The sequence below is a fragment of the Canis lupus genome, chromosome 34, assembly GCF_003254725.2.
Source record: "Canis lupus dingo isolate Sandy chromosome 34, ASM325472v2, whole genome shotgun sequence".
In the NCBI taxonomy this organism is placed as follows: domain Eukaryota; kingdom Metazoa; phylum Chordata; class Mammalia; order Carnivora; family Canidae; genus Canis; species Canis lupus.
Genome location: NC_064276.1, coordinates 29,317,880 through 29,339,621, shown reverse-complemented (window position 1 = coordinate 29,339,621; position 21,742 = coordinate 29,317,880). Strand labels below are relative to the sequence as shown.

General features: G+C 33.3%; 1 pseudogene; it reads left to right on the top strand.

Moving 5' to 3' along the window:
• The first annotated feature begins 12,663 nt into the window (after positions 1-12,663).
• Positions 12,664-12,791, top strand: LOC112646020 (U1 spliceosomal RNA; annotated as a pseudogene).
• Positions 12,792-21,742: the final 8,951 nt, after the last annotated feature.

Here is a 21,742-nt window from a genome sequence, read left to right as displayed (position 1 = left end):
CATAAGGGAGGCCAAGAAATCTTGGAGACAAAAATGAGATATTCACAAATTAGGTACTGTCTCTTCCACTTGAAAGCATGGGATTTTTTAATATATTCACACAGTTTTTAGATTTTTCTTTAAAGATTTTACTTGAGAGAGAGAATGTGTGCATGCATGAGTGAGCACAGCAAGGGGAGCAGCAGGCAGGCTCCTACTAAGCAGAGAGCCTGACATGGGACTCGATCTCAGGATCCTGTGATCATGACCTGAGCCAAAGGCAGACGCTTAACCGATTGAGCCACCTAAGTGCCCCTATTCACACAATTTTAAAAGAATCAATATTCATATATTCTTAAAAATTGAACATTTATCCAGATTTTAAGAGAAGCCAGGGAGATGGGAAGAGACAGAAGAATGGAAAGTCTAAGGCAGAAGGAAACATGATACAGATGGGAAGGATTCCAGCTTTATAAATCAGTATTCAAATAGGAGACATAACTCTGTGAAAGATAAGAAATCAATATAAGAATATGCTTCTGCCTTTTGAAGACTTTTGGTTTTTCATGGCCAGCTGATGTGGAAATAGAAAAGACTGAAAGATATTCATGAAAGGCACAAATAAGTATTTTTCTATGTTGACCTATAGTTTTCTTCCAATTGAATTTCATTTCTAAAATTCTCTTTCTTTTTTTTTTAAGATTTTATTTATTTATTCATGAGAGACACACACAGAGAGAGAGGCAGAGACCCAGGCAGAGGGAGAAGCAGGCTCCATGCAGGAAGTCGGATGCAGGACTAGATCCTGAGACTCCAGGATCACGCCCTGGGCCAAAGGCAGACGCTTAACCTCTGAGCCACCCAGGTGTCCCATCATTTCTAAAATTCTCATTATGAGTGCACAGTGGGTCCAATTACACCTGTACAATATTTCTAGGATCATTGTACATCAGCTGGCACTGAAAAGTGAGGTGAAATGAAATGTGCAGGAATTAAAGATGGGCATAAATGAGCTATATGTGGAGACAGATATGCTGGTGTGGTTACCCAGTGCCCAGGCTTGTATGCCCTTTGACTAAATCATGTAAGTTAGAAGGTCGTGAAAATTACAACCTCATTTATTCCAGCGCTAAGGATCTAGGTCTTGGAGTGAGGAAAATACTTATGATAAGGTAGGACAATCAGCAATCATCTCGTGGAATAGGACTACTTTGCTCTCTCCCTTTTGCCTCATGTTTTAAGGGAGGAAACACTTTCTATCTCCACCTAAGCAAGAGGAATCTCGCAACCTCAGTAAATTCACATATTTAGTAAGCAGATGATCCTTCTCTGTTTGAGTTTAGAACAGATTTGAAAAGTAAAATGTGAGCACTTGCTGCATGCTTTATGCCTAATATATGTTTTCATGCAATCTTCAAAGTAAATCCTAAGAATAGTTGCCCACATTTTTCAATTAAGGAAACTGAGGCTTAGGGAAATGATAGCATTGCTTAAAATACTGAATTGGAAAGTCAGTTTTTGAATTTGAGCCTGTTTGACTTCAAAAGTCACGGTATTTTACACTCTACTGTGCTGTACATTCAGCAAGGAGTTAATTAAAACAAAGGCTAAAAAATGTAATTAATTGTAAAGCAACTTCAGTTGTTACTGGTGAAAATCATCTGATTTAATCTATTTTTCCAATGCTGCTATAGCTGAACAATTTTTTGACTTTACTAGAATTCCAGTTCTAGAAAATATTTGAGAATAATAAGCTGGAAACTACTACTTGTAATGACATAAGATATTAATATTTATAGACTTTCTCCCTATAACTCACCACCAGTGCTGCTTAATGAACAATAGAAAAATTGGATGAGTGCATCCAAGACTCAAATGATATCCATTTTTCTACGGTGGGATCTCTAAGGCACTCCAAGTCACTGTAACTCTATATCATTACTGCATCCCAGGCAAAGAAGTTCCAAATTAGCACAGCCAATGCATCACAAATGTGCCTTCAGGTCACCTTCTTCACCACGATAGCAGTATGAATCAGGGTGACGCTGCCACAGACACAAAATGCTTGGAAAAAAAATGTTTCATTCTCACAATCCCTGTTCTTCATCATGATACAGTCTAGCACACCAACTTGCTTCCAGCCTCTCACTCTCTCTCCTTCTTCTGTTTTTGTTTTTGTTTCTGTTTTTATTCCAACAATGCACTAGAAGATATAAAAATAATATTTCCATATGCAATCATATCCCTAGGAAACTCATTATTTACTCCCTTGGATGAAAGTGACAACAATACAAGTTTGTTTCAGAGATTTGGACCCAGGGTTAGACATCGGTAATCTCAAGAAATTATCTGCAACATTTGAGATTATAAATTGGGGACTTCAATGATTCAGAGCGATAAAAAATTATAAAGTTTACCTATGCGAATTATTTAAATTTTAATTATATAATATGATATACATAATATAATTATAATTTTTATATGATTACTTTCAGTCTTAATACTGGAACAGTCCTGGGTCAATCTGATGATTGGTCACCCTCTTACTGATTAGGAATTAGTAATAAAGTATTTTATTGTGGAAATGCAAGATGACAGATACACTATTTTCTGCGTTTGTAACATTTATAAATATTAATTGTCCCGTGTTGATTATTTGTCGGTTCTATAAGGGATGATCTCATTAGCTTTTGAGAGGCAGACTGGTTCCAAAGACTTCCAACTTCGGTGGGACTCTGATCCCCGGGGAAGTTTCTGTACTGCTGTCTGCTCATTTATTTTAGAGTTGTGACAGAAATATGGAGGTCAGTTAATTCGACTTCTCGCAAGATCCTGTCCCATTTCTACTAATCTCCTTAGGAAACTCATTGAATCCACTTTTCATGTGATGCTAATAATAAATAACAATAAATTTTCTGAGTTTATGTGGTTTTGTGTTATTCATTTCTACAGATATTATTTAAGAATAATTTATTCATCTAGTTTGTCATTAATTCTAATTGGAACATGATTTATATCTCCCTCACCCAAAAATACAGTGTAACAATACAAATCAAGCACAAAATTAAAAAAGACCAATTGAATTAAAACAATGTCAAATAGCCAAACAAAGAAACACAGCTTCCCCACACTATTCCTTCACAGCTCCACCCCACTTCTTCATAATTCCCTCTCTTATACTTTCTTTGGCCCAGATTCTTAAAAGAATTATCAATGTTACTTAGCAATTTATTTTAACCAATAAAATTCACGGTTTTATCTTTTGCGGGGGAGACGGGGGCTTACTCTTTACAATCTTTGCTATTTCTTTCTCAAAACAGCGAGATTTTTCTCTTGTCAAATTCAGTGATATCCTGAATTTGAAGGAAGAAAGGAAAACAGATACCATTAAATTGCAGTAAACTGCAAGAACTCCTTTCATGAGAAAGGCAATTGATACAAAACTCTTATTTAAGGTGAAATCAATCAGTCTTTAAAGAAAAAACTACAGGTCCATTTGTAGTAAAATAAAAGGTAATACTCATTCCAGATCACTCAAATTTGGAAACATGCAAGGAAGATTTACGTTGAAATGAGAAGCAGTCTGAAGGCAAAATACAGTGTATCTGAAGAGTAAAACTTAGTGAAGTATGTTTACCTCACTTTAAAAAATGAGAATATAAACAACCAATGAGTAAGACTGCTTTGGATATCTGCCTTGTTGGAAGTTCCTAAATCTCCCGAAAGAACTTCTTGAGAAGCAACTGAGATAGTCCTAAAAGAACAGAGATTAATATTACTTCCAAAGTTTGCTTTGCAGTAGGTTTTAAGTAGTTGCAAAGATTTTGGTAAAAATAATATTAAGGGACCAACTTCAAATTAGAGACTTTGAGCACTTTCCAAAACTGGATCATTTAGAGCTGCAAATTAGAGAAAGAGAACAAGAACATTCTAGTTCTGAAGGTAAGAGCCATTACTATTTAGAAGTAATAATTTGTTCCTAGATATAGTTAAGAGGCAGCGCCTCCATATGTTTTCAGTGCTTCAGTGAAATAACAGAAAATTCACTCTTTACAATGAATAAAAGAGACACATCCACAAAACATTAAAAATAACCGTATCTATTAGATTGAAAAATAAAGTATTGCTTAATTGTCAGTCTTTCCTTTGCAACAAATGACAAGGAGACATTTTATTCTTTGTGGAAAGTTAACCCTTTCTTATGATTATGAATAATAATACACCTATCGACCTCAATGAATACCTGCTGACAGATGTGACGTACTGCTTCTGCTACGTATGCACACACACACGGGCACATTCACACACACACACATTGCCAGTTGTCATGAAATGCTGGAATGATCCCAGATACTATAGTAGATGGCATAACAGCCCCCTCAAATGTTTCTGACTTAATCCTTACAATCCTAACATCTTACTTCATACCAAAAGGAAATTTGCAAATGTGATTAAGAATTATGGGAGATTATCCTGAATCATCTGAGTGGATGTGATGTGAAACCACTGTGATCACAATGGGTTTCTATAAAAACAAAAACAAAAACAAAAACAAAGCAAAATACAGAAACCAAAAACAAGCATGTCAGAGTCCGAAAAAAGTAGTTATGACAAAGGAGGCAAAGGCTGGAATGGAAGGATAGAGTATGAAGATAGAGGAAGGGGTCAGGAACCAAGGAATACAAGTAGCTTCTGAACCCTAATTTTCTGCTGGATCTTTTAGAAAGAATGCAGCCCAGCCAACATCTTGATTTTAGCTCCATAAGACTCATCTCTGACTTCTGACCTCAAGATCTGTAAGACAATATTTTTGTGTTATTTTAAGCCACTAACTTTGCCATAATTTGTTAGAACAGAAATAGGAAGCTAATACAAATATAAAATAAATGGTACTATTAAAAAACCAATACAAAATAGATTTTTAAAGTAGAACTATACAGTTCCTTTTGAGAAAGTTTTCTAGTTTCCTATCTTGGTAATATCACTGCTAAAGGAGATGCTTCTTACAGTTTTCCTATATTAGCTCTTAGATAAAATGTGAAGAACATGAATCTACTTGATAACTTATACCTACAATCCATTTTATAAAACTAGTTTTAAAATAGCAATACAATTATGATTAATATGTAATCTACATAGATATCAATGTTCTTTTCTTGTTTAAATGTTCAGATTCAAAACATACTAAAAGGATTTTGTATGCAGGGAAGCACAGTATATAAGATCTCTTCTATTCTTGTCATCATAGTACTAGGCAAATGCCAATGATAAGACTAACTTTTTTTTAACAAAATAAGAGAAGATAAAACTCTAGACTGTTTAAAAGAAATTTCATTACTGATATTGTTGATTGTATCTGTTGCCTTTGGTATTGAGAATTGATGATTACCTGGTTAGGTCTTAATTCATAGTAAGAAAATGGGCTCTATTGTTTGTCAAACGGCTTCAAACCTATCTACTATCTTCACAGTAATGAATGTAATTTATGTGCTGGCAAAGCCTCACACTTAATACACAGAGAAGGAAATGATGGCATGAAATATGCATATGCTATTCAGTAGACAGCTCCAATTATAATCTATTGACTACAGTAACAGTGAGTATCTGAAACCAGAAGTCTACTCAGACTATCTAATACTTGGCTATAAATATTCATTGAAATTTCCACAACAGATTATTTATCTCAGTTGCTGCCACGACGCTGGCATTAAAAATTAAAACAATTCTGGATCTGGCGATAAGGATTTTCTGGAAAGTGTTATTAGGATGCATTCTCTTTATTCATAGAAATTGATTTTTTATATGCTTATCAGAAGCAAAGTAAAGCAGGTTTAAAAATTTGAGGGTCTCAACTCTACTCACTCCTTTTAAAAGTAATTTCCTCTATTTACTGGTCCTAAAATGTGATTTAACCAAGTTCTTCAGGTCTATCTATCTATTCCATGATCTTGTCTTCCTTTTTCTCAAATCACCATCTCAGGCACATGTGATTTAACATTTTCTTTGTTAAGTAAATTTAAACTTTCCCAATTTTGAATCTTCCAAATACTACATATGTAAAATATTTTCCATCCTGACTAGACTATCACAAATCTCTTCAAGTCAGGTTTAGGCTTGAATATTAAAGAGCTCTTGAAATACCTTTTCCTTCAGGTATTTCACAAATCTCAGAAAGTTGTTTTAGATCAAATACTCATCTACCACCTTGGATAACCTGCATACAGATTTATTCTATTTCTTCTGATCTATCTCCTTAAGGAAAATAAAATCATCTGGCAAAATACTTTGGATTTTATTTGCCATATAAAATTAGTCACTACTAGGGGCAATATAAAATAAAACAATAAAATAGATTATCTTTCTATAAGTATCATATGATCTTAAAGGAATAGCATTTGACTAAAATTAATGTTGCATTTACATGAGGGATTTAATAAAATAGGTGAATCTATACATAGGTAATATAAGAATGAAGAAAAGAGAACTGATAGAGCCAGCGACACCAAACAGGCAGCCAAAAGAGCAGCAGAGGAGACAGATAAATTGATAAACCCAAAGTTCATCAGAGGTAGACTACATTTAGAATCACCACCTAAAGATAACTAAAACAGTAATTCAAAAAATATTCATCTCTATGCTTATTGCAGCATCATTTACAATAGCCAAGATATGGAAGTAATCTAAGTGTCCATCCATAAATGAATGGATAAAGAAGATGTGGTATATATACAATGGAATATTACTCAACCATTCAAGAAAATGAAATCTTGCCATTTGCAACAACATGGATCGACCTAGGGCATATTATACTAAGCAGAATAAGTCAGACAAAGACAAATACCTTTTGATTCCACTAATATGTGGAATCTAAAAAAAAAAAAAATCGAAGCAAATGAACAGATAACAAAGAGAAAGAGACTCATAAGTACAGTGAACAAACTAGTGGTTGCCAGAGAAGAGGAGAGTAGGAGGATGGGTGAAACAGGTGAAGGGGATTAAGAGTTACACACTTTCAGTTATAAAATAAGTAAGTCATGGAGATGAAGAATACTGCATGACTATAATCAATAATATTTTAATGAATTTATCTGATGACAAGTGGTAACCACATGGTAAGTGTTTGTAATACATATAATTATCAAATCACTTTGTTATACACCTGAAACTAACAAAATATTATATGTCAATTATGCTCAACTTAAAAAAATCTCCAAGAAAAATTTGCCAACAACGATCTAGGGAATATTTCAAAATATAGCAAACTGGTGTGTTCTCCACACATTATGGGACAAACCAGATGTTTAGGCAGATGGGTTATACTCATACAAAAACTAAAGAATTGTAACACACATTCATTAAATAGGCATCTGAAATCTCAAAAAAGTAGACGTCTAACTGAAGATGTGGTAAACGCTTGGTGGGCAATGGCCAGGAATGATAATGTTTAAGCTATGCACGGGGCAGTTAAGAAAACTGTAAAATTGTCCCCTCTATTTATAATCTTGAGCCTATTCAGAAAAACTGATTGAGAAAAGTAGATCTGTCCTACAATGTAGAGTATATTGGTGAAATGAATGTTGGTAAGTTTAAAAATGCACATGTGCACATGTCCTTATGACTTAACAATAAACACTCATAGATACATACCTTAGAGAAATTCTTGCACTCGGAAACAAAGAGATGATACGAAATTGAAAAAAAAAAAAAAAAAAGAGTCCATATCAACATCATTCATAATAGAGGAAAACTAGAAATAAACTAAATGCCCCTCAACAGAGGTATAAGTAAATAACCTGTGGTGTGTTCAAAAATTAGAATCCTCAGGAAAAATGAAAATGAATATTATATATATATATATTACATATATAGAAATGAGGGTTAAAATCATAGAACATATGTGAAGTTTAAAAAAGTTTAAAAATTGTATATGTTGTTTATGTTATAAGTATATCTTAAAATATAGATAAATAATAAACACCCAGTTCATATTAAGAATGCTTCTTGGGAGGGGTGCACAAGGATATACCAGCAGGAAGACATGTACAGTGGACATTAACAGTAACTATAATATTTTGTTTTCTAAAACTTAGATTTCCTGGTCCTAGATTCTACATCTTCGATGTTAATTAAATTCAACAAGATTCTAAATATCCTTTCTTCTAGGCTAGTTTGAAATTCAATCACTGTCATTGCAGTATCACTTTTTCCAAGGTTAGTAGCCCAATCTGTTGCAAAGGCTACAAGTCTTCAGAGAAATTGACACTCCCATTACCTGTCCAACTTTACTTTTAACCACTCTCTTGTTCACTCAGGTCTGATGTGTAGGCCTCATACACATTCTTCAAATTTACCAGGGAAGTCTCTGCCGAAGTAACTTTGTATTTGATGTTCTCTCTAGAAACATCTGATCCTAGAGTTTGTGCATGACTTCTACCTCACCTTCTTCAACTATTTTGCTTTCCATGTTACCTTAGGGAAGATTTCTTTAATCAATCTGCTAAAAAGCCAATTTCTCACATCTATCCTTCCTATCACTCTTTATTCTTTTAACTCTTTTCTTCACTAAACTTAGCATCTAACACATTACATAGCTTACTGATTGATTTATTGTCCCCAGCCCTTTAAGACAAAACAAAATTTTTGTGCATTTTTCTTAGTGCCTTGACAAATGGTAGGTACTTGGTATATTTTTTAAGTGAAACAAAGGGCTTCTAACTCTAGCAAGCCCTACATGTTTGATACTTAGATATATGTTCTAGAAGCCTAAAGACTCTTGACAAACCTTCAATTCTGTTGCTTTCACGTGTGTTGAATTAAAAGGAAGTACACATCAAGGCACAGAGACAACTGCCCAGGATCCAGTGTCACAAGGCCTCTCCTGCAGCTTCCTCACTGAGTTTTGTTTTTTAATCTATTAGAAGTCTTTCAGTGAACCTTGCATCTTCCTACCTCTCATGAATTCATCATCCATTTAAACTGCCGAGCCACGCAGACTGCCCAAGCATCTGCCTTTGGCTCAGGTCATGATCCCAGGGACTAAGTCCCACATGGGGCTCCATGCCCAGCAGGGAATCTGCTTCTTCCTCTCCCTCTAACACTCTCCCCTGCTCATGCTCCCTCTCTTATGTTCTCTCTCTCAAAATATTTAAGCAAAATAAAAAATATACAATTATTTAAAGCTGTCTGAACAATTGAATTAAGCAAAATACAGCCAATTATATTCAAATGTAAAAGGCTAATAACCTAATTATGTGTGTCAATATAAATATTAAAAGAAAAACAACTGACAATATTTAGAAATGTTATACAGAATAGTTCAATTTTAAATGAAAAGCAACATTTTACATGTGAATGATATGAGAAATTTCTAGTTTCAAATTTAAATACTTGCTTCTGTACAATACAAAAAATAAGAGATTCAAATTCAATTACATGCTTTGTTCATCATTTTTATGCTATAGTAGGTATCTTAACAATAGAAGAATATTTGAAATCATCATTGCAGTGTCCTGCTTTTGTTTCAAGAGTATTAATTATTCGAGTAGGAGGAGGAAAAGCTAAGGCATGATGATTATAGTAGTCTCCCAATCAATTGATTATCCAGAGTTCACATCACTTAATTATAGGTTATAAAAAAGAGAAAAGTGAATGACTTTTTCTGCTTGCATTATTTGTTCGAATTTATCATGGATTTTAGTCTTTTTTTTTCTTCAGAGGAAAATACTTCTACTTATATTTAGTCGAAATGATTTTTTTAATTCTATCAATGGCTTGACATATCTAATGTGTGATTCTGACAGGAAAAATATACCTTCTTTCAAGAGATAAAAACAAGTTAAGTACTATGATAAATATATATTACTTCTAGGCAGTTCAATCATATTATCAAAGTGTTCTCTAAAATAGAGGGTTAGAAACTCTAACATTTTATCCTCAGTTTCCTTCAATATGTTGTCAAAGGAAGGGTAACAATTTGAGTCCTATGGTGAAAATGATGTGGTCAAATGATCAGGAGAATCTAAGTAGAAGCTGGGGTCATATTTTAATAAAAAGGAAAGTCAGACTAAATTTGTACTCTTAAGGAAAAGAGGAAATTAATATATTTAATGAAAGGTCATGAATACAATAGACTTCAGAAGTTGTCTTTAATATTCACAGAGATATATTTGACATTTTGCATATAAACATTCACAAGCCCTCACCTAAGTTTACATCTCATGGGTTAGGAAAAGAAGAACACACTTACCCCAAAGTTAGCAGAAGCAGGAAATAAATATCAGAGAAGAAACAAATAGAATAAAGAATGGAAAAACAAAAGTAAAAACATTAACAATATTTAAAAATCAAGGGATCCCTGGGTGGCGCAGCAGTTTGGCGCCTGCATTTGGCCCAGGGCGCGATCCTGGAGACCCGGGATCGAATCCCACATCAGGCTCCCGGTGCATGGAGCCTGCTTCTCCCTCTGCCTGTGTCTCTGCCTCTTTCTCTCTCTCTCTCTCTCTCTCTCTCTCTCTCTGTGACTATCATAAATAAAAAATTAAAAAAATAAAAATAAAAAAATAAAAAAAAAATAAAAATCAACAAAACTGATTTGTTTTTTGAAAAGATAAAGCAATAAACCCTTAATACACTAAGAAGAAAAGAGAGAAGATTCAAATAAATAATTTAGGTATTAAAAATATTATCATGGAAGACTCAGGAAATAAAAGACCTTAAAGGACTAGTAATGAGCTATTATTATGCCAACTAACAACCGGATAAACTAGATATAATGCATAAATTCCTAGAAACACGCAATCTACCAATCTTGAATCAAGAAGGAATAGAAAGCCTGAACAGAACAATAACAAATAGTTACACTGAATCAGTAATCAAAAAACTACCCCCCAAAAAAGTCCAGGATCAGATATCTTTACAGGGAAATTCTACCAAACATTCAAATAATTAATGCCAATCCATCTTAACCTTTCCAAATAACAAAAAAAGAGAGAACACTTTCAAACTCATTTTATGAGGCTAGCATTACCCTTATACCAAAACCAGGAAAAGACAACACAAGAAAAGCAAACTACAGGGTAATACCCCTGATGCACACTAACACAAAAATCCAAATTTACAGCACTTTAAAAAGATCACACAACATCAATAACATCCTTATCCTAAAGATGCAAGAATAAATCAACATACACAAATCAATCAATGTGATATACTACATTAAGAAAATGAAAGAAAAAAATGCATATGATTATCTACATAGTTGCAGAAAAAGCATTTAGATGTGGAGAAACTGAACTTTGTACACAGCTGATGAGAATGGCAACTGGTACAGCCATTATGGAAACAGTATAAAGTTTTCTCAAAAAATTAGAAACATTACTACTAGATGATACAGCAATCCTACTTCTGGGTTTACAACCAAAATAAATTAAATCAGTATCTCAAAGATTTACCTGCACTCTCATGTTCACTGCAGTGTTATTGACAATAACCAAATATGGAAACAAATTAAATGGCCATCAATTGATCTCTGTCTCATACACACATGCACTTGAATATTATTCAGGCTGAAAAAGAAGTAAATCCTGCTTTTGCAACATGAATAAACCTGGGGACAATACACTAAAAAAAAAAAAAAAAAAAAAAAAAAAAGCCAGACACAGAAAGATAATACTGCAATAATTACACTTCTATGCAGAATCTAAAACAGTCATATTCATAGAACAAAGAGTAGAACAGTGGTAGCCAGGGGTTGGGGAGGATGGAGAAATGGGGAGATGTTGATCAAGGAGGACAAAATTTCAGTAATGCAAGATGAAGTTCTGGAGAACAAGGCATAGTGATACGACTTTAATTAACAATACTGCACTGTATATCTGGAATTTGCTAAGAAGATAGATCCAAAGTGTTCTCACCCGCTCCCCGGTCCCCCAAAAAAGAAAAGAAATGATAACTATGTGAGGTGATGGATATATTAACTAAATTGATTGTGGTGACTACAACACAATATACATGTACATCAAATAATCAACTTAAACAATTTAATAGATACAATTTTTGTTTGTCAGTTATACTATGTTCAGTAGGCCTAATCTATATTGTGGCCTATTTTTGTACTACTTGAGAGCTAGGAAAGTGTGTGCGTTTTCTTAAAAGATATATTTATTTATTTGAGAGAGAGAAAGAGAGAGTGGGGAGGGAAGGGTAGAGGGATAAGAAGACACAGAATCTTAAGCAGACTCCCAGCTCAGCATGGAGCTCAATGAAGGGCAGATCCCAGGATCCTGCGATCATGACCCAAGCCGAAACAAGAGTCAGATGCTCAACTGACTGAGTCACTTGGGCACCACAGAATGTTTTTTACATGTTAAAAAGGAATAGTGCCTCCATAAGCAGACCTATTTATATGTGGCCAATTGATTCTGAGACAAGGTGCAACACCAATTCACAAGTGGAGGCATTTAGAACATACGATTTGCGGAACAATAAATTATTCACATTCTAAAAAATAAGCCATAATCAATACTTCTTATTATAGACAAAAGTAACTCAGAATTGATCAGCGATTTATACATAAAACTATACAAATTTTAGAAGGAAATGTAGGGAGAAATCTTTTTGATCTTGTGTTTATTTTTTTATCTTGTGTTTATTTTTTTCTTCTTGTGTTTAGAAAATTTTCTCAGAATACTCACCTGGCAGGGGAGATACCATGATCACGAAGGTTGTTTTCCGAGGGTGAGGCTTATCCATTGCACTGAGGATGTGCTGACCCCTGCGATTTCCCCAAATGTGGGATACTCGACTGCATTAAAAAAGAATATTCTCAGATATGACACCAAAGGTATAATTCATAAGAGAAAAATTAATACATTGGACTTTATCAAAATTAAGCACTTCTTGTTCTTTAAAACACTATGTTAAGGAAATAAAAGAAAAGCCAGAGACTGGGAGAAAATATTTCTAAATCATATATCTGTTATGTGTCTTGATCCTAGAATATATTATTAGGTCAAACACAAATAACCCAATTAAAAAATGGGCAACTACTTTGGAGAAATGTATTACCAAATAAGGACATAAAATAATCCCTAATTGATCACTAGGGAAATTCAAATTAAACCACAGTTAGATACCACAATATGCCTCTTATATGTTATAAAAACCAAAAGCAAACCTGATATACCAACTATCAGTGAAAGTAATCTGAGAGCTTGTTAAAATACTGATTCCTGGCCTTCAGCTGAGATTCTGATTCAGACATAGGTGGAGATCAAGAATTTCGATTTCTAATAAGCACTCATAAAACAATGATGCTTACTACACAAGGTAAATTGTTGGAGTCCTCACTGATCTACAGGTAACCTTGAGGAATTTTATTACCTGTAGCCATAATATGAAAATACCATCAAGTAGAGGATTTCAGGCAGCAACTGAAACATCATCTCCACAACTGTCCTGATTTCTGTAGTAACGAAACTTTTTATACATTTCCTAAAGTTCTTATTACTTAGCTTTGTAATATACATATTTTTGCATGTTTTCCTAATATTTTTGACACATTAGTTGCAGATGAAATAAACACATTTTATGTGGACCATAAGTTACGTTTTGTACCAAGAAAGTTTAAATTGCTTTCAGAATCGAAGAGTTTCAAGGATCCAGATTAGTTTGAATGAATTTGGATCTATTGCTTGACAAATTTGTCTTTCTCAGTTACTCTCTGTTTTTCAGCAACACATTTCTCCATGATTTTACACTTTAGTGCACATGTTGAAATACTGCTAACATTTCCCTCTTCAAAAATAAAAAGATTATTCTACCAGCTAGTGAGGGTTCTACTGACCAAAGTCCTCAGCCAACATTGACATTTTCCTCAGCTGGAAAGAATCACTCATCTAAAGTTATTCATGGAGAAGCCTCCACTGAATAGCTTTGAGAAGGGTTAGAGAGCCACGGTCTCTTTACTTCACCCTTGAACCCTGTAAGAATATTGTATGTTCAGATGTTCCTGTGGGTTGAACTGAGGTCTTCACTCAGATGGCATGATAGCCCAATCTTTCCATCTGCCCCAAACTACTTTCTTTTCTTTTCTTATTCTACATATGGTCACTAATATAACTATTTTGTTAAACTAAAAAGCACCCCCTCTCATATTCACTTCACAATCCCTAGACCAGACCCTGGAATATTAACTTACATGGCAAGATTAGATATTATTTTCTATGCCAAAGTTATAATTAAATTAAAGCTCTTGAGAGGAGGGGTTTATCGTGCATTATCTGGGTGGGACATAAATGCTACCCCATGTATCCTTGAAAGAGTTATGTTTTTAAAAAGTCACTATGTGAGGTGATGGATGTGTTAATTAACCTTATTGTGGTAACTGTTTCACAATATATACATATATCAATCCTTATGTTGTATATCTTAAATTTATGTAACACTAGATGGCATTTATATCTTAAATATTGTTGAGAAAAAAGGAGTACAGAGACTTTTGTCAGAGGCAGAAATAGAAAAGGTAATATAAAGATAAAGCAGAGAGATGTAGCATAATGCCAATGCCCATCAAAAACTGGAAAAGGCAAGGAAAGGAGAGTCCTTTAGAGCCAGGAACCCTGGAGGGAACACAGCTCAACCTACAGCTAGATTTCAGACCTCTGGCCTTCCAAACTTGAGAGGTTTCAGACCTCTGGCCTTCCAAACTTCCTTTGGTACATCGTTTTTAGGCTTTTTGGTTTGTGGCCACAAAACAACCAAAAACATATCTCTCTTTAGGCTAATTAATATCTTTGGGTCTTCTTCCAGGTGACCCAAACTGGGGTTCTGGAATCACAACTCACATCTCCACAAATAAAAATGAAAGGATTCTTTTCTATCACTGCACTAATTCCTAGGGAAGTTTTCTGTTTTTTGTTTCTTTTCCTGTTAGAAAATTAGTCTCAGAACTCAGCCACTTGATATATCAAAAGTATATGGTATGCATTTGTTATGTGCTTACTCTAATTTATAAAATTAATTTATACCAGTGGAACAGGCACTAATACAAATAGAACCCCCAAAATCATATGAGTAAGCAGGATACAAAAGACCCATATGTTACCCTAAGAAGAAGAGGGAAATGGAGCATGGGGTAAACAAAACAAATATCCTTTGGTACATCCTTCCTTACAACAAATCCCTGTATCAGATTGTGAACCATAAGTAATGAACTTTTCTTATACATGGCACCTATTTAATAGTAGTAAAATTCTAATATACTTTGCCCAACTTCATTAATATACATTCTAGTTAAAATAACAAAACCTAATAATTCTGGTTACCTATTAAGGGATGAACTGTGTTTGCCTCAAAATGATATGATCAGGTTCTGATCCCCAGTGCCTGAAAATGTGACTAATTTTGGAGAGAAGTCCTTTAGAGAGGTAATTAGATCAAAATGAAGTCATTAGGGTTAGCCCTAATCCAATGTGACTAGTATCTTTATAAAAGGAAGCGATCAAGAAACAGACATATTAAGGAGAAAGATCATGTGGAAACACTGGAATAAAATGGACCTACAAGCCAAGGAGAGAGGCCTGTAGAATGAAACCAATCCTGTTGACATCTGGATCTTGGGCTTACAGGCTTCACAATGTGAGGATCAGCTCTGTGTTGATTAAGACACTCAGTCTGTGGTATTTGTTACGGCAGCTCTAGCAAACTAATTCATTACTGGAAGATAATATTTATAATATATCAAGCTTAAATGTAAATAATAATTTAAAAATAAATAAAAATAATCATTAGCAATATCAAGTGTTTTCACATATAGAAAACCTCATGAGTAATATCATTAAGATATATATTATGATTTATATGGCTATTTATAAATGCTTCACTAGCCTTGCTTTCTAAGGTAAAGGGGAGGGTGTTTATTATGAGAAAAAAAATAAATCATATTCATTATATTTGTACACAGTAATGATTGATTTATATGCATGAATATAACCATTTTAGAATCCACTCAACTAGAAAAATCCTGCTTATCCTCTGTATAATTAAATATTACATTAAACAGTATTCAATTATAAGTCAATCAAAATCATTAACATTTAACCTTACATTTTTGTCATAATGTAAAAAAGGAACAGTAATTGTGCTTTTTTCAAAACTTCATTATTTTTAATGCATAAGGAATAACACTCAATGAAGACTATTGATTTTAGTTAAGTGTACTGAAGGACACACATAAGCTATTAGAACACTATGAAGATGACATCATCATATTCTAAGGAAGAAAGACACTCAATGTTCAGAAAAAGACTGTGGTAGTTATGTTTTTTTTTCATCAAAATTAAACATAAGCTTTTTTAAATCACCAAGAGTGTTGCAATTTTGTTACCATAGTATAACCTAGCCCCTTCAGATTGGCATGCGTATTATCAATGATGGGTTACTGATAAAACAAAATATAAAGCTATGTGGTATTATCTTAACATTTAGTGGCTAGCAGCATAGGAATAATTGCCTGGTTGGTAAAATGATAATCCATTATATGCAACAGCAATTTTCTGAATACAAATGTTGCTTTATGTTACGTAGACCATATAGGGTAAAGCCTGCAGCTCTAGGAGAATGGCTGGTAATCAAGTTAATAGCTGCATATAATAGTTACTGTTGGCTTCACTTAGTAAGATTTTGCCAAGAAAAGTATGAGTTCAAAATAACTGATGAATCACTTACTAGTCAGAATGCAAAAGGTAAGGAAGGTTTAGTACTCTCATCATAAAAAATGACTAAAAGATTTTTAAAAAATATGTGTGTAAGTGTATTGAACTTTCATTAAGGTTAAATGTTCTCTTTTTCTCTAACAATGCTTTCTTTTAACTGTAAGAATTTCAGACATAGAGAAAAGTTTTGAGAAGTCAAAGGATTAATATTTTTTTAATCTAGATTCCTAAAATGGTACTATTTTAAATTAGTTTCATGTCTTACATATATACACACACATTTGGATTTTTTAATGTTACCTCACTTTTAGATTCCAGTTATGCACTTTTGGTCAATAATATGAAAGTAAGATTATAAATCATAAACAAGCAGTGAAGGCATTTCTTATACTATGGCACCTATTTCATATTAAGAAAATCTCAATATAGGCTTGCTCAATCTCATTAATATGAATTTTAGTTCAATGTACATTCCTTTTTCTAAAAGTGCATCATGTCAGGAAACTCATGGAATTTGTATAATTCAGTACTGGTGATGTTAATTTTATTCACATGATTAAGGTAAGGCCTGGGAGTTTTCTTTAATGGAGACTTACTATTTGTTTCTTTTGTATTTCACAACTATTTTTGGACAAGATGCTTTAATCTTATGCAGATAAACTGATACTCTTCAAACTTTCACACTATAATTTTAGTATTCATGATGATTCTTGGTTAAAAAAAATTATTACAAGTGTATAAAAAGTAGTGATTTCTTAATTAGTTCTTTTAAAAATTTATTTATGTTTGCCTTTCTACTGTGAAGAAGAGCTTTCCTTTCTCACCATTTCTTTATATCATGGTGGAGTCAGAGATTTCTAAATTATTCAGTGCATCATAGCCCTTTATTTGTGGCACAATTCCCCATACTGATGGGAAGACCCTTCAAGCTGGTTATTTTATCTTTTGGCTTGTCCCTTTTAGTTCAGCACTTTCTTACTTTCCAGATAAGATATTCCAGATTCATTTTGAACTTTTGCTGCTCTAAGCCTGTAATCTGGCCTTTCCCCAAGGAGTAACAGTTCTTTTCAGCAATGAATAAAATGTACCAACTATGACTTGGGCATGAGTTGAGTTCATAGACACTGGAAAATCATTGGTGTAGGCTGCATATATATTTATCTGTCTGCATACATGTGTACACATACATGCATATATGTGTACATCTGAATCTATGCATCAATCTATATTTAAAACTATATGTATCTATATTTACAACTAGACACATTTGTATCTGAATATGTATCAGTATGTGTTTCTGCATAACCACATGAGATCACACTGACACCTCCCATTCCAATCCAGCAGCAGAGGCTCATTCTACCCTTCTCCTGTTCTATATTTATAACTTCCATCTCCACAGTGAGAAACCAAGCTCCAATTACCCACAATACATTTACATAATCACTCAATCTTTGAATATCCAAAAAGTAGTTTCATAATTTCTAACTATGACTCTGTGTATTAAGTATAGGGTTCAATATTTTTAGAGTTCATTTTTCTTAGCCCGAGGATATACCATCCAAGCTGATTAAAAATCATTTGGGTTAATACTCTTCCATGAATTTTATGGTGGTTATGTAATTTACTTGAAATACAGTTTACTTCATTTGTTTCTGTTTGTATTCTATTTTGCAGTTTCCACTATTCTATTTGTTTTTTGTGTGTAAACACTAACAGGTTCTAGAGTCATAATTACACAGAAAGATGCATTTTTAAGGAAGTATTAAGATACAGAAGAAAGGATCTCATTGCTTCTGCAAATATTAATATGAACATAATGTGGATGAATATATTAAGGAGTTAAATAAGTTTCCTATTAAATATATTACATAATATTGCAGAGGTTCTATGATAAGTACTTTGAGAACTAGCTTTAATGGGATGCCTGGGTGGCTCAGCAGTTGAGGGTCTGCCTTCAGCTCAAGGCGTGATCCTGGGATCCAGGATCAAGTCCCACTTCCGGCTCCTTGGAGGGAGCCTGCTTCTCCTTCTGCCTGTCTCTGCCTCTCTCTTCTCTGTGTCTCTCATGAATAAATAAAATCTTAAAAAAAAAAAAAGGAAAAAAAAAAAGAACTAGCCATGTTAAAACATTTGATTCCAAACCTTAGCCCCTACAGCATAACAACCACCTGTAGGATTTTCCACCTTTGGTAGTTTTAACAATAGAAGTGTTCCAGTATTTTGTCCATCCTCAAGATATTATGATGGGTTCTCTCTATACATTTATATAATTCAGCAATTTCTTATTTCCACCTATCACATTCTTAAAATGTAAATCTAAATAATTAAAGACAAATGCAATGGGCGATAATTAAAATTCTAAGCAGAAAAAGGAAACCTTTTTTTGAGGTGGCTGAAATTATGAAGAATAACTTTATTATCTGAATAATATGAAATTGGCTTATGGCTAAAGGAATAAGGTAGTGCTATGCTTCAGAAGAGTTTGGTTATTAGCCTTTATTGGTTAAAGTAAATGAAGAGAGGATGTAGAAAGATAAAAAACGTATTTTCTTATTGATGAAGCAATTCTTTGAAATATCAAATTATTCTATTATATATTATCTATTATATATCTATGAACATCCCACTTATATTTCATGGCTAATTAGATATAGTTTGTGCAATTTGTAAAGTGACTGGAACTGAGAATGTGCAAAGCAACTCCATTGTTGCATTGATATTACATAAGCCTAATATTTTATCATTTAAATCTACATAAAATTGGAGGACAATGATCTAGTATTATTTTTAAATTTTATTTATTTATTCATGAGAGACAGAGAGAGAGAGAGAGAGAGGGAGAGAGAGAGAGGCAGAGACACAGGCAGAGGGAGAAGCAGGCTCCATGCAGGGAGCCCAACGTGGGACTCAATCCCGGGACTCCAGGATCTCGCCCTGGGCTGAAGGCAGGGCTAAACTGCTGAGCCCCCAGGCTGCCCCAATGATCTAGTTTAATTGAGTAGTAACCTATGTTCAACATAAAAACATACATTATATACTTTTCCCTGTCTTAAGAGAGATGAAAGATAATAATTTTGGACAATCAAATATGATAGCCATTTTTAAAGATTTATTTATTTATTTTAGAGAGAGCATGCACACGAGTTGGGGGAGAAGCAGAGGGAGAGAGAGAGAATATCAAGCAGACTTCATGCTGGGCACTGAGATGGATGGGGGGGCCTCTATCTCTCGGTCATAAGATCAGGATTTTGGCCTGAGCCAAAACCAAGAGTCAGATGCTTAACTGACTATGCCACCCTGGCACCCCAATAAGAGCCATTCTTTGTGTTTGTGAGTAACCATGTACTCACAGGTTAAAATACTTAATAATTATATTTATTTTTATTCTTAAAATATTGAGTTATAAAAAATGATATGGTAATAGATGATACATAATATCATTACCAAATACTATGTAGTATGTATTATCAAATTATGTATATAACTTATTATGTTGTATATATGTGCATAAATGTATACCAATGTCTATATCTATTTATATGTGTGTGTGTGTGTGTGTGCATGTGGAGAGAGAGAAAGAGAGAGACAGAGGGCATCTTGTTAAGCAACATATTTGATAGCTATTGAAACGTCTTTCTCAAGATGAGGATGAGAACAAAAGAGAGAAGGAGGATTCAAGTATCGGATAACAAGAGATATCAGAACAAAATGATGCAATTCACTAAAACATTATGTTTTGATTTTAAAAGTAAAAACTGTTTAAAAAGTAAAAATATGTGCATTATTTTTATACAGTTTCTACAAAGGCCATGACAGTAATTACTGATAAAATGCTGTTGATTGTCATTCTAATGTCTTTGTGAAAATCCTGCATTTGAAAGAAAAACAAAAAACAGGACAAACTGATAATCATGTAATAGCTCTCTTATTTTCCCAGACAGGTAGTTTCTCTCTGAAATGAAATGATTAGAAATATGTAAGTCATTTTATACTATGTTTTTTGCTTTTTTCCAATAGAAATTTAATGAATTGTATATACCAAAGTTCTCAAACTTCTACTCGCATGAAGTGAGAAACATGTCAAGTATGTGGAAGCTTAGATATTCTCATAAACAACATCTCTTCTTTTTTTTTAACAATATCTCTTCTAAAGATAAATTAAAAATTGCATATTATAACATTTCTAAGAAAGTATATGAGAAAGCTGAATACTAAGTCAACAAAATTATCAAAATTTTTATACTCATAATCTTTATTTTTTTCAATAAATTATAATTTCTATCCACTTTCCCCCTATCATAGAACAAATATTCAGTATTTGAAAACAAGAATAAATGTGGAAGGAAGATCGTGAGTTTTGGATGAAACCCAAAGAAAGGAAATTTAAAATTAGCTCATACGACTAGATTGAATTGCAATAATTATAGTATCCATATCAATAGTAATAACTTAAAAAGAACTGTCAAATTACTTCTTGATTTATGAGCACCATCTAATTAATTGAGTTTTACTCAAGCTATGAGGAATTATACAGCAAAGATAAATAATAACTACTCTTTTTAAAAATATATATATAAACACAGTTAGAAAATTAGTCAAAATTAGACACCTGATATAAGCACAAATTCAATTTTCTACATCTTAAATTAATTCAGACATTTTTAGTAATTAATTTTTCTACAAATATTTAGTTAGCACCTATTGTGTGCTGCAGTGATATTGCAGATAAAAATTCCTGTCCTCTGTGGCTATAGTTGAGTAAGTCTGTGATAGTGATAGCAAAATTCTAAAAAATATTTAATGACATGATAGGTTAGACAATAAATTCTATGAATAAAATGAATAAAAAGGAAGGTAGGACAGGAAAATGTTTAGGGAAGGGGTTATAATTTTAAGTTGCATGTTTATAGAAAGTACATTAGTCAGGTAGGAGAAGGTGCAGTAAAAAAATACTTAGCTCATAAGTTTTAATTGATTTAGCATATGAATGTGTCTTCTTGTGTAAATTTCTTTGTGGATCTGGCAGCTCTCTATGGCAACTTCTTCCT